This window comes from Triticum aestivum, chromosome 4D, assembly GCF_018294505.1.
Source record: "Triticum aestivum cultivar Chinese Spring chromosome 4D, IWGSC CS RefSeq v2.1, whole genome shotgun sequence".
In the NCBI taxonomy this organism is placed as follows: domain Eukaryota; kingdom Viridiplantae; phylum Streptophyta; class Magnoliopsida; order Poales; family Poaceae; genus Triticum; species Triticum aestivum.
In genome coordinates, this window is record NC_057805.1 from 312,346,813 (window position 1) to 312,358,510 (window position 11,698).

Here is an 11,698-nt window from a genome sequence, read left to right on the forward strand (position 1 = left end):
CCCTCTACATCATGTCATCTTACTTAAAGCGTTACTCTGTTCTTTTGAACTTAAGACTCTAGATGCATGCTGGATAGCGGTCGATGTGTGGAGTAATAGTGGTAGATACAGGCAGGAGTCGGTCTACTTGTCACGAACGTGATGCCTATATACATGATCATACCTAGATATTCTCATAACTATGCTCACTTTTGTCAATTGCTCAACAGTAATTTGTTTACCCACCGTAATACTTATGCTCTCGAGAGAAGCCACTAGTGAAACCTATGGCCCCCAGGTCTATTTTCTATCATATTTAATCTCCCATCAACAAGCTATTTCTGGCGCCATTTTTATTTTGCTTTCTTTACTTTGCATCTTTATCATAAAAATACCAAAAATATTATCTTATCATATCTATCATATCTCACTTTCGTAAGTGACCGTGAAGGGATTGTCAACCCCTTTATTGCGTTGGTTGCGAGGATTTTATTTGTTTGTGTAGGTGCGAGGGACTCATGCGTGGCCTCCTACTGGATTGATACCTTGGTTCTCAAAAACTGAGGGAAATACTTACGCTGCTTTACTGCATCACCCTTTCCTCTTCAAGGGAAAACCAACGCAGTGCTCAAGAGGTAGTAGTCGACAATGATCTTTTATCTTCGTAACACACTGACGGTACTCTCTCCCTCGACCTTCATCACTCTATCTCTCTGTAAGTATATCTCGCTCCCTGCTATGTGTCTCTAACTATGATTCTCCATGTGGAATCTCTTTCTCTCACACAAACACAAAACTTTGTCTTCTGGGGTCTCATTTCTCTCTACTATTCCCCTGTGTGCCGCTCGCACACCCCTCATACAGAGATGTCTTTCGCTCCTTAGGTATGAGAACCTACGACTCTTCCTCCTAAATATCTCATTCTCACACACAAACACAAGCTCTGTCTCCAAGGGTCTCATATTTCTCCACTGTTCTCTTGTATGTCGCTCACACACACTCTCTCTCCCTGGAGATATCTTGCGTTCCCTTATATGTTTCTCTTGCTATCACTCTCGTTTTGAAATATCTTTCTCTCTCGCAGACACAAAACTCCGTCTCTCGGGATCTCATTTCTCTCCGATATTTGTTTCTTTGTGAGTCACATGCACCCTTTCTTCATCTCTCTCACACCCACACCCATAACTCAGCCTTCTGATCCACTCGACTCCTATCTCTAACGCACACTAGCTAGCATCTTTATCTTTCTATTTATCTGTTTCTCCATCAACCTTCTTTCATTTATAGGTTGATCTCTTTTGCACAATCGTTGTGCCTCACTCCCTCTGCTTGCCATAGATGCATGCTCCAGCCCACGCCACTATCTCTTAAAGACAAAAACACATGCTCAATTGTCGGGCCTTCTTCCCTGCATTCTCGCATGCATGCATATTGTCATACCGACCCGTGTCTCCCATGTCGTTGATCTTAGCTTATGACTTATGTCTTCTTTCTATTATTTCGATCATGCGCGCGCACACACACATCCCACGTATACATGTATACCTCTCACACATGCACGTTGAAGGTCTTGATGTCTCTATACATAGTTAATTACCCTCAACCCTAACGCCACATCGAATCGTTCTCTTCTTGTGTGCACATAACTTCCGCCTGGATGGGTAAAACACACACTCACACATAACAATCTCCTTGTAGCTACCCCCCTCTCACTCTTCCCCTATATCCCCGAAACCAATAAGACCATCCCTTCGTTTAATTCCCGCCTACATGCACCATCGATATATAGTAGTCTTCCTCGGTGTCTCTCGAACAAACACGTTCTCTCGATGTCGACTACTCTCACGCACAGACACCTTCTCTTCCCTCTCTACGGGCATTTTCTCTCTCGCACCCCATCGTTGGTGGCCTCTGCCATACACATCACCTCTCTATGATGAAGCCATGCACACTTAAATTACATCTGCCATCGAGGACCCTGCGACACACACACACCCACACACACACACACACGCACCCACCCACACAAACACGCACACACAGTAAGACTCCATCACACACACACACACACTAAGACTCCATCTCTCTCCCCCCCCACACACAGAGACTCCATCTCACACACACATGCTCTAGGCGGAGCATTTGTTCCTACCACCCTTCATCCACCCTTACCCGTATGATAAACAATCACCTTAATTTACTTGTATAACATGGACAAATTCCACTTTACTTTAGTAGTTAGCAAACTTATCATCTGTACCCTTATAAAAAACCGAGTTGGTGATGATGGTGTGCCTGCCATCTTGTAATATAGACTGTCTGATCTATATCTGATGGATGGAAAGCAAACTATGATAATTTTACAAAAGATAGCCGCACATCTCTCCACATCCTTATCTCCCACACCTCATTGCTGAGCAATTAAAAAAGAAAGTCTCTGGAACAATCTAGCATGGTGGCCGCTGCCGCTTGCCGGCGCCATCCATCCCCATGCCCCCGCCCATTCCGACCACCAGTCACCACCACGCTCCACTCCTCCTCACCTTATCTCTCATCTTTCATTTTTTCGATGACATTCTCGAGATACCAGTTTTCCGATAAAATTCTCGAAATATCATTAGTTTTTACACATGGGATTACTCCTGCATGGGTAAATCACAACATGTGTTTTGTAAAAAAATGCATATTGATGTTCCGTGCAATGCACGAGCATCTTGCTTGTAATTATATAATGCAAATCAAGAGCAGGAAGTGACATTTTTTACACAACCACGTTAACATGGCCACGTAAATCACTAGCTAAAGTAAATACCATTATACTTATATCCCGATGCAAAACGTTGAGTACATGTCCGAAGAGTAGAGTCGCACACACACACACTCTGTCTCTCAGAGTCTCACACACACACACCAGTTACGTGACGCCCACTTAAGCAGACACGTATGTTACAATTTGTGCACCCGCGGGTACACGTGATAAAGCGCATTTATTTAAGCCGTACGGCGAACCCAAATAGTAGCTGCATTCATTCCCCTCCAGCCGCCTCTTCTCTGGTCGCCGTCGCCCGCTAGCCATGGCCCGGCCGTAGGTAACAACATACGCCATACTCCCGCCAGAGCGGCTCTTTAATCTGGAAATTTTAGTGGTCATGCATGCATCTTTTTGTGCTAGCACTCCTATATAAGGGTTGACCGGTCGCTTCCGCGGACGTGCGCCGGTGGTGGAAGAGGAAGGAGAAGGAAAGCGGGCTATGGAGTAACGTTTTTTACCACAATTTCTTAGGAAACTGAGTGCAATAATTGAGTAGTTTTGCAAACTACCAGTACTACACATGAAACGATTCAAAACCTATACTCCCTTGCCAGCGCGCGCTTCCCGCATGAAACGGTCAGCATCGCCCTGGAGCGTCAGTGCCGCATTAATGCCCGGTCAGAGCGAAGGCGACCTCTCACGGGCGCCGGCTTTTAAGCGGTGTGACGGCCGAGAGAGCGCCGCTTCCCGGTGCACCGACTGCTCCGCGTCGGGGCTGGCCATAGGCCCTGTTTGGATCCATGGGTTAGAGTTAGTTTGAGCTAGTTGGGGCTCAAATAGCCCTAAAGTATCCAAGCATGAGGGTTTAAATTGGAGCAAGTTGCACCGAACCCACCAAAAAAAAGTATCCCACCCAAGAGGTGCTAACTGGAGATAGTTCTCATTGGAACCACTGAATAATCACTTCTCTCTCTCCATCAAGTGCATTTATTGTCAATCTAACCCAGTCACCCAAACACCTCTTTGGCTACAGTTAGTTCAGGGTTAGTCATGAGTTAGTCAAATTCGTACGTGAAAGGATTTTTTTTCTTTTTGAAAACCGAACGTGGAAGGAATTTTTTTTTAGAATGCTCTTGGCATGTCGCTAACATGTGATGAGTTAACCGACCTCAATAGACGGCAAAAACGCCAGCCCGCTGCACTTTGAGAGAGACGAGGAGGGAGAAGCAATACGGGCTGCTGGATTACTAGAGATAGGTGTCGCACGGAAGCCAAGAAATATGGTGATAGCGTGGGTTAGCCATGTACTAGTATGATGTAACTACACTGGGCTGCCGTGTTTAGTACTCTTCCAGTCCACTGTGGAGATGATTGGTTGATTTTATATCGCTGAATAATATAAAATATTATGAGTGCAGACGCTCCACCCCGAGGTTCCTTGCTCCTTCTCGGTCGTCGGGAATCTATGTTCTTCCACTCTGTTTTTTTACGTGAGATTTGTTCATCCTTTTGCCAACACGCGACACATCTAGCATCAAGGTGCACGTGTCATGCAAGGATCGTTCCATCTATATGAAGAACACGTGGGACTGGAACTACGAGACGGACATGTACCCAGGAGTGGACATGCGAACCTATGTAACGTAGCGCAGTAAGTGAAGTAGAAAGGCACAAATAGTATGAACATGTGTGGCATATAGGCATTTGTCTCTTACTACCACTAAATGTTGTACGTGCAATGCCCAGTGATGTTATGGAGTACGTGACTAAGTAGTCTACTACTACTATATTAATTGGAGGCACATATTAGGTTTTATATTTGTTTACGTGTATTCCCCGAGACCTTCCAACTAGACGTGTCTTTCTCTCCGGGTCGCACTTTGTATCATTCATACCACTAGTACAGTAGTACTACTACGTGTGGTCTCCGACCCAGAAGTGGAGATGCTCTACCACGCTGTTCATGTCCCACTCCTTTCGCTGACGTGTGCGACATCCAGCACGTGCCGTGTGTTTGGCACTCCTTCGTCGTAAGAGTTGAAACGCTAGCTTTCATTAGAAATAAAAAACTAAATATAAATCACCATTGATACTATACCACGCGGTTTCCTGGCTCCTCGATATCCGAAAGAATACTTCCGCTCGCCGACATGTGGGACGTCGACCATCCTGGTCCACTTGCCATGCCCGCAGAACTCCAAGGGAGAGTCACCCCAGTCGTCGCGCCACAGTAATTACTAATGAGTCGTCAAATCACAGGCCCAACCTTACCCACTGTGAAGTTGCTCGGACGAACGAACCATCATGACTTCGTTGAATTCTGCTTCTTGAAGAAAACTACTGTACCAGTAGTACTGCTAGCTACAGTAGTTACTCCAGCAGAGGCCTCCTTTGGTTCATAGGATAGGAATTTTATAGGAATATGAAAATCATAGGAAGTGAGATGACATGCATCTCAATTCCTATAGAGAAAGAGATGCCATTTGATGCATAGGATAGGAATTTTTCCATTGAGTCTAGGCTAATGTACTGGTAATTTGCTCTAAAAACTACAGTAGTAACTAGTAGTACTGTTACATGCTCGTAATTAATTAAACAAACGTACGGGCGACACAGACACACACACTAACTACTAGTACTACTACTTCTCACATGCTGGCCAGACGCCGTCATTCTCCTTCCCGGCTTTGTCGGTGACACCCCACCGTTCTTGGATCTCCGCCGACCTCTCCGTAGCAGCACGTGCGTCCTCTTCTTTCTTGCGGCGGCAGGACTCTCTTTTCTTGTGTTCTTTCTGACTTTTCCCCTCCCTCTGTGCAGCTTTGGCCGCCTCTTGCTCTACCGCCCATTCGGCCTTGGCAGCTCCAAATTCCGCTCACATAGGTGTGAGGTCGCGAGCGGCGATGAACTCGGCACGGTGGGATGCCACCACTTGCCTACCGTTCTGTGTGCAGTCGTGGGTGGCGAGGAACTCGGGGCGGCGGGATGCCATCGCTTCCTTACCGGTTAGTGTGCGGCACGGTGGCATGAACGACGCTTGGTGACAGCTCTGGGGTGGAGTGGCCGGACAACTGTAAAGTGCATTGGTTTGTCAAGAGCTCAAGGACAGAAGACGAAGGAAATTTGGATTCCCCTTCAATCCTGGTCATTTATTACCGAGTAAAATGCATTGGCGGTCATTGAACTTGTCTTGATAGCTCACTTTGATCATTGTATACGAGATATGGTGATTATACGGTCACTGGCTCAGTGTATAGCTCCGTATTTGTCTGGTTGACCAGTCAAACAGTCCGCATGCGCCTCATCAGCTCGTGTTTTTATCTATCTATCTATGCGGGCCTACCTATCAGTGGAGAAAGAAATAAAAACCAAAATTATGCGTATGTGACATTACTGTTTAGACGTTTGCTGGAGGCCTCCGCAAACACCGAGCATGTGTTCACCTGGCTCAACACCAACGGTCATACTCGTGACTCGGCGCCTTACTCATGTATATCGTCCATCACAACGACAATCTATAAAACAGCCTAGCTAACGAGGGTACTATGGTGCGGAGTACTCCATGTACTATCGTGAGCAACCGATCATAGTGCCACTGCACACGAGTGTGTGTCTGGTCGATTCGTCCATTATTCGTAAGTTATGTATGGTTGTGTGGTGTCTAATGGTGGTCGTCGAATGCTAGCTGGCGACAAGAGCGGTTGCATGGATGCCTGGTTGTCAATATGTGCCGCATACGCTTCAAAGGCTCGTCATCCATGAGTTCACATTTTACCACCACGCGAGCGTCTGACCGCCCTGGCCTACCGAAACCCCTTCCATCGCTAGCGCGCGCTTCCCGCCTGAAACGATCACCGTCTCTCCAGAACGTCAATGCCGCATTCAACAGCCTTAACTGCAGGTGCAGTTGGTGTGTCACTGACATGCGGGCCTGATGCCCGTTGGGCCCACATGTCAGTGAGACAACGCACCTGCGGTTAAGTCACTGAAGCAGCGTCTGTATTCACGCCCGACGCGACCTCTAACTGGCGCCAGCATTGCAGCAGCGCGACGACCGAGAGAGCACCACCCGCGCGGCATCCCGGTGCAAGCGACTGCTCCACGTTAATGACACCACGGCTGCCGACGAACCTACTCCGGTGCCAGCCGTCCATCCGTCTGTCGCGGCTCATTGCCATTCGCCCGCTATATTAACTTGAGCCCCAGCTCCCAGCCATAGCCAAAGACCCACACTCATTCTCCTCTGGTCCCTTCCTTCTGTTGGCACCACTCCAACCATGGCCTCCGGGCACATCAAAGCTCTCTTGGATGTACTGTCGTAGGAGCAGACGAAGGACATCGGTGGCTCCACTCCGGGCGCGCTCCCATGCTCTGTTGGACGTACTCTTGCACGAGCAGACGAAGGAGATCACCGGCTCCCCCCCGGGCCGCCCTCCGCCGCCACGACCACGAAGCCGACGCGCGTGCGTGGGCGCAGCCGACAGCGAGGAAGAGTAGTACACGGTAGGTCGCCACCGCTCTGGTCCCAGGAAGGCCACCGCTCCTCCACTCAGTCGACGCCAAGCTTGGTGGGATAAAAATCGGCGGCCGATTAGCCACTTGACAGCGACGTGGAGATGGAAATCTTCATAACCTTGTGCTCTGGAGGAGGAGGTTATCGAGGCGGATAAGGAGGAGGCAAAGGCAATGGCCGGCCCTCTCGGGTTCATGGCCGGACATGGTGGTCGAGGCCCGACGATCGTTTAGATTAGGTTTACAGTAGGTTTTAGTATGGTTTGTGCGAAATATGTAATGAATTTCATCCAGTTTATAGGAAAAGTTCTCGAAATGTAATGAATTTCATCCGATCAATTGGAAATTTGCTTTGTTTGCACGAATTTTGTCTGGTTAGTTCATATAGTTGTCGAAAGGTATGCGGGCAGCATTGGATGGCATCCATCAGTGTCCTCGGACAGATGCCGGTGTAAATTTGAGGGCCAGCGCTGGAGATGCCCTAACTATCATGCTATAATCGCTAACAATGCTCCATTATTTCGCAGGGAACAGTTATCCCTCGATCAAAATCAGATCCGCCGTGTTTCGCACTCCTCCCACGTAAGAGTGTAGACTCTTGCTTACATAAAAACGGAGCAAGTAGACGGCACTGTAGCACGTCATATCACTCAAACTAGCCCGCCTAACGCGTGGGAAAGCACCACCCTCATCATTTTGTTCTGGATTTCTATTAATCGATCGCACGAAAATGTTACGCTTTGCAAGTTCAAAAGGAAAAGGCGGCACACTTACAACTCGTACGCGTCGCATTCACGTCGCACCCCCGACAGTCCGGCTCGCACGCCGCTCACCAGAGGGGACACGCGTTGTCTTGCATTTTCACTAACATGTGGGACTGTAATTGAATAAACTTTTGATAGCCGAAATCTAATCGCTCGGCAGGCGTCGGCTGAGAGGAGAGAGACGGGGGAGGGAGAAGAGATCTCCCACCCGCCGTGCACGGACTCCAAGAAATATGTGGTGATAATGTGAGGTGGGCCATGCGGGAGTCCGCACCACTTCCAAGCCCGCTTCTTACCGCCCTGGCCCACCAGAACTCCTCCCCCACCGCACCACCTCCCCGCGCGCGCTCCCCCCTCAGAGGCCGGCTGCCCGCATTCATAGCAAGTAGTACCGGTAAAATTTTGGGCTATAAAGGGCATGTACAATGGTTGATAAGATAGTCTTATCATAAGTCTTGCATGTAATTTAGAGATGACAAAAAAACATGTGTACAATGGATCATCTCTTAGCCTTATCTTCAATAACTAGTTATTCCTAAAAACATGGTGAAACATATTGTGCTAAGAGATCATCTCTTGTCTTCTCGACAAGCCCGCTTATGTGGAGGAGAGAGAGGCATTGACAAAGTCAAGGAGTGGGATCTGCAGGAGCCCGTCTCTACACGTGCTCCTAGGTATAAAAAACCAATTCTAAAAAAGAGGCATAAAAAACAATTGTGTCTAAAAAAGAAAGGTAAAAAACATTTGAGAGGAAATAGATAGAGAGAGAGTGAGAAAAATTTGTAACCTTATAGTCAACACTATGGTAGTATTACATGAGGAAGGAGGGAGTGGTGCACATGCCAAGTTCACTGGGCTGCCGTGTTTCACACTCCTCCATCGTAACAGTGGAGACAATAGATTTCATCAAAAATAAACAATGAAGACTCGTTGCTAGTCCACTATATCGGAAAGAATACTTTGATTCGCCGACATGTGGGACGTCGACCATCCTGGTCCACCTGCCATGCACAAAATTATCCTGGTCCACCTGCCATGCACAAAGTTAGTCGGACGAAAGAACCATCATCACTTCGTTGAATTCCACTTCTTCATGAAAACTTACTCTACCTGCAGTACTGCTACCACATGCGAAGACTGGATGGCACTGTACCACGTCATATCTCTAAAACCCACTAGGCCAAACTAGCCCGCCTAGGATCTGTACTCCCTCCATTTCAAAGTTAGTAGTACAAAGTTGACTCATCTATTTTGGAATGGAGGGACGTCTCTGTACTGCTATGATTTTGTGTTTTACGTCTCTGTACTTTTGCTACGATTTTCCTACCCTATGAACCAAATGAGGCCTGAATGTATCCGTGTTGACTATTGTCTGATCGATCACTAAGCCTACAATTTTAGGAGCTTGGGATATTGGCCGATCGACGACGGATCGGTATAAGCGTACCACGAGCTCATCAGCCCCAACATTTCTCTTCGGTGAGTGTTTTGCAAGTACTATAGCTCGCACAGTAGCTAGCCTACTAACACCAAGAATTATCAAATAAGCCCTGCTGATATGATAAATAGTTCAAACTTACATCTAAGCATGCCATATATTACATCAAAAGCTGGTGAGGATACATCTGTTTCCATAACTCGGAGAGGGTTCACATGATTCACTATCAGACAAAAGTAGCAAGTACCGCCCACATAAGACAGTGCACTAGCCCTAAGATGGTTTGATAACACGCATCATTCTAGTAATTAAACACAGGGTAATGCAAACTACCCTGAAGGATTAGCGCGACCAACTATTTCTTGTCATTGATCTCTCGGCAATGACCACAACACTGACAGCGACATGGGAATCGATCTCTGGGGCTATGTCCACAGGATTGACCGCGGCATCAGAATCGACCTCTGGGGCGATGTCCACAGCATGGACAGCGGCATCAGAATCGATCTCCGGGGCGATGCCAACAGGACGGACCGCGGCATCGAAAACGATCTCTGGGGCGTTGTCCACAGGACGGGCCGCGACATCAGAATCATCAAGGACGTCCACCAGCACCTGCACAACCCTAACATATTAGCAAGCACATTGCAAATAATCAAAATCCACAACTTTCGGTAATAATTCCTTTTTTTACCTTGTGCAGCTCACCGGGGGATCCCATCCCTCCTGGGGCCATCTCCTCGTCCTCGATGGGGGCCATCACCTTGCCAGGGGAATACTGCTTCTCAACGGAGACTATCTCCTCCAACTCGGCCTTGAGCCTCGCATAGGTGGCCATTAGAGTTTCTGGGGTAGGCACGGTGGGGCCCTTGCTGTTCTTCCAACTTTCTTTGAGGAGTTCGTCCGCCAACACCGTCAACTCTTTGGCCAGTGCTTGTTTCTTGGAGTTCTTCGTCTCCATGGGTTGGCCCGCCAACATGGTCAACTCATTGGCCGGTGCTCGCTTCCTGGAGATCGATGTCTCTAGTGGGTTGTCCGCCGGCAACTCTTTGCCTAGTGCTGCAGGATCCATCAATGAACTGACAAACAAAAAGCAATCGAAAGGAAACCACAATCGCAATGAAAATGGGAAAAGAATAGGCTGTGAGAATCGGTCGGTGCTTCGCAAAAAGAAGATTCTTGGAATGAAAATATAGCAGAATCACTGATTCGCCGACCTTTCCTTCATCAGTACAATGGCAGAAGTGAGTAGCCTGGAGTGAGGTTTTCTTCAAGAAAGGGGAGAAAGGGCTTCAACGAGCGTTCCAGTGAAATGATGGTTGCTTCGTCCAGTCCAACTTCGAGGCCACTTTACCACTGCTGGTAAAGGTGTGGGTTTTGTGATATGACGGGTCATGACGGCCACACCGGGGTGACCGGTGAGTTTCGACTGTAGCACCTCGCTGTGATTTGGTGGATGGCACGCGGGCCCGGATGCTTTGATGTGCCGCATGTAGATAGAGCGGCTAGTCATATAGGAGTGGTCAATATTGTGCACCGTGACCAAGGCGGAGAGGAAAATGAGAGAACTACGTAATTAATGCATGAGTTTAATTAGGGTAGTTTTGTAAAGTACGAGATACATTCCTCCAATCGAAAAATGCCTTGGTTGATGAGATTTGAGCCCTATAAACCGAAAGGGAGATTTGAGATTTGAGATACTGCATGCGTGTAGTCTAGTCACTTGTTGGGATCTCTAGAAAGACTTATACCGCATGATTCTTTGCTTCTTCTTACTACTACGTACTACTTCGCCGACATGTGGGACAGCCAGCAGCATCCGGGTCGATGTAATACGGGTCATGCACCAGATTAGAGTGCGGAACGGAAGGAGGGCATCACCCCGGTCGTACCACCTGTGTCGGTGTTCTGGGAACGGGGGTCCCCAAACTTGCCTGCCTGCGGCCCATGGCGTGGCTGTGCTGCAGGCCTGTATGGCCCAACTTCATCAAAGAGACATTCAAGACCCTCCCGAGGTGCCAAGCCTCGCGAGGCGGACGACACAAGACCTCCTCAGGAGCGGCCTCACTAGGCTGCCTCGCGAGGAGCGGAGAAATCAAGGAGGGACAAACCTCGCGAGGCTCTCGTGACGTGAGCCATGACGATCAAGGCCAGGCGGGCGCCAGCGCATGCAGCGTCCTTGTTTCCTCTTCGGTGCTAAGGGGGAAAGCGCAGGCGCGGAGTACCGAGGCATCAGGCAAAGGTTTCCATATC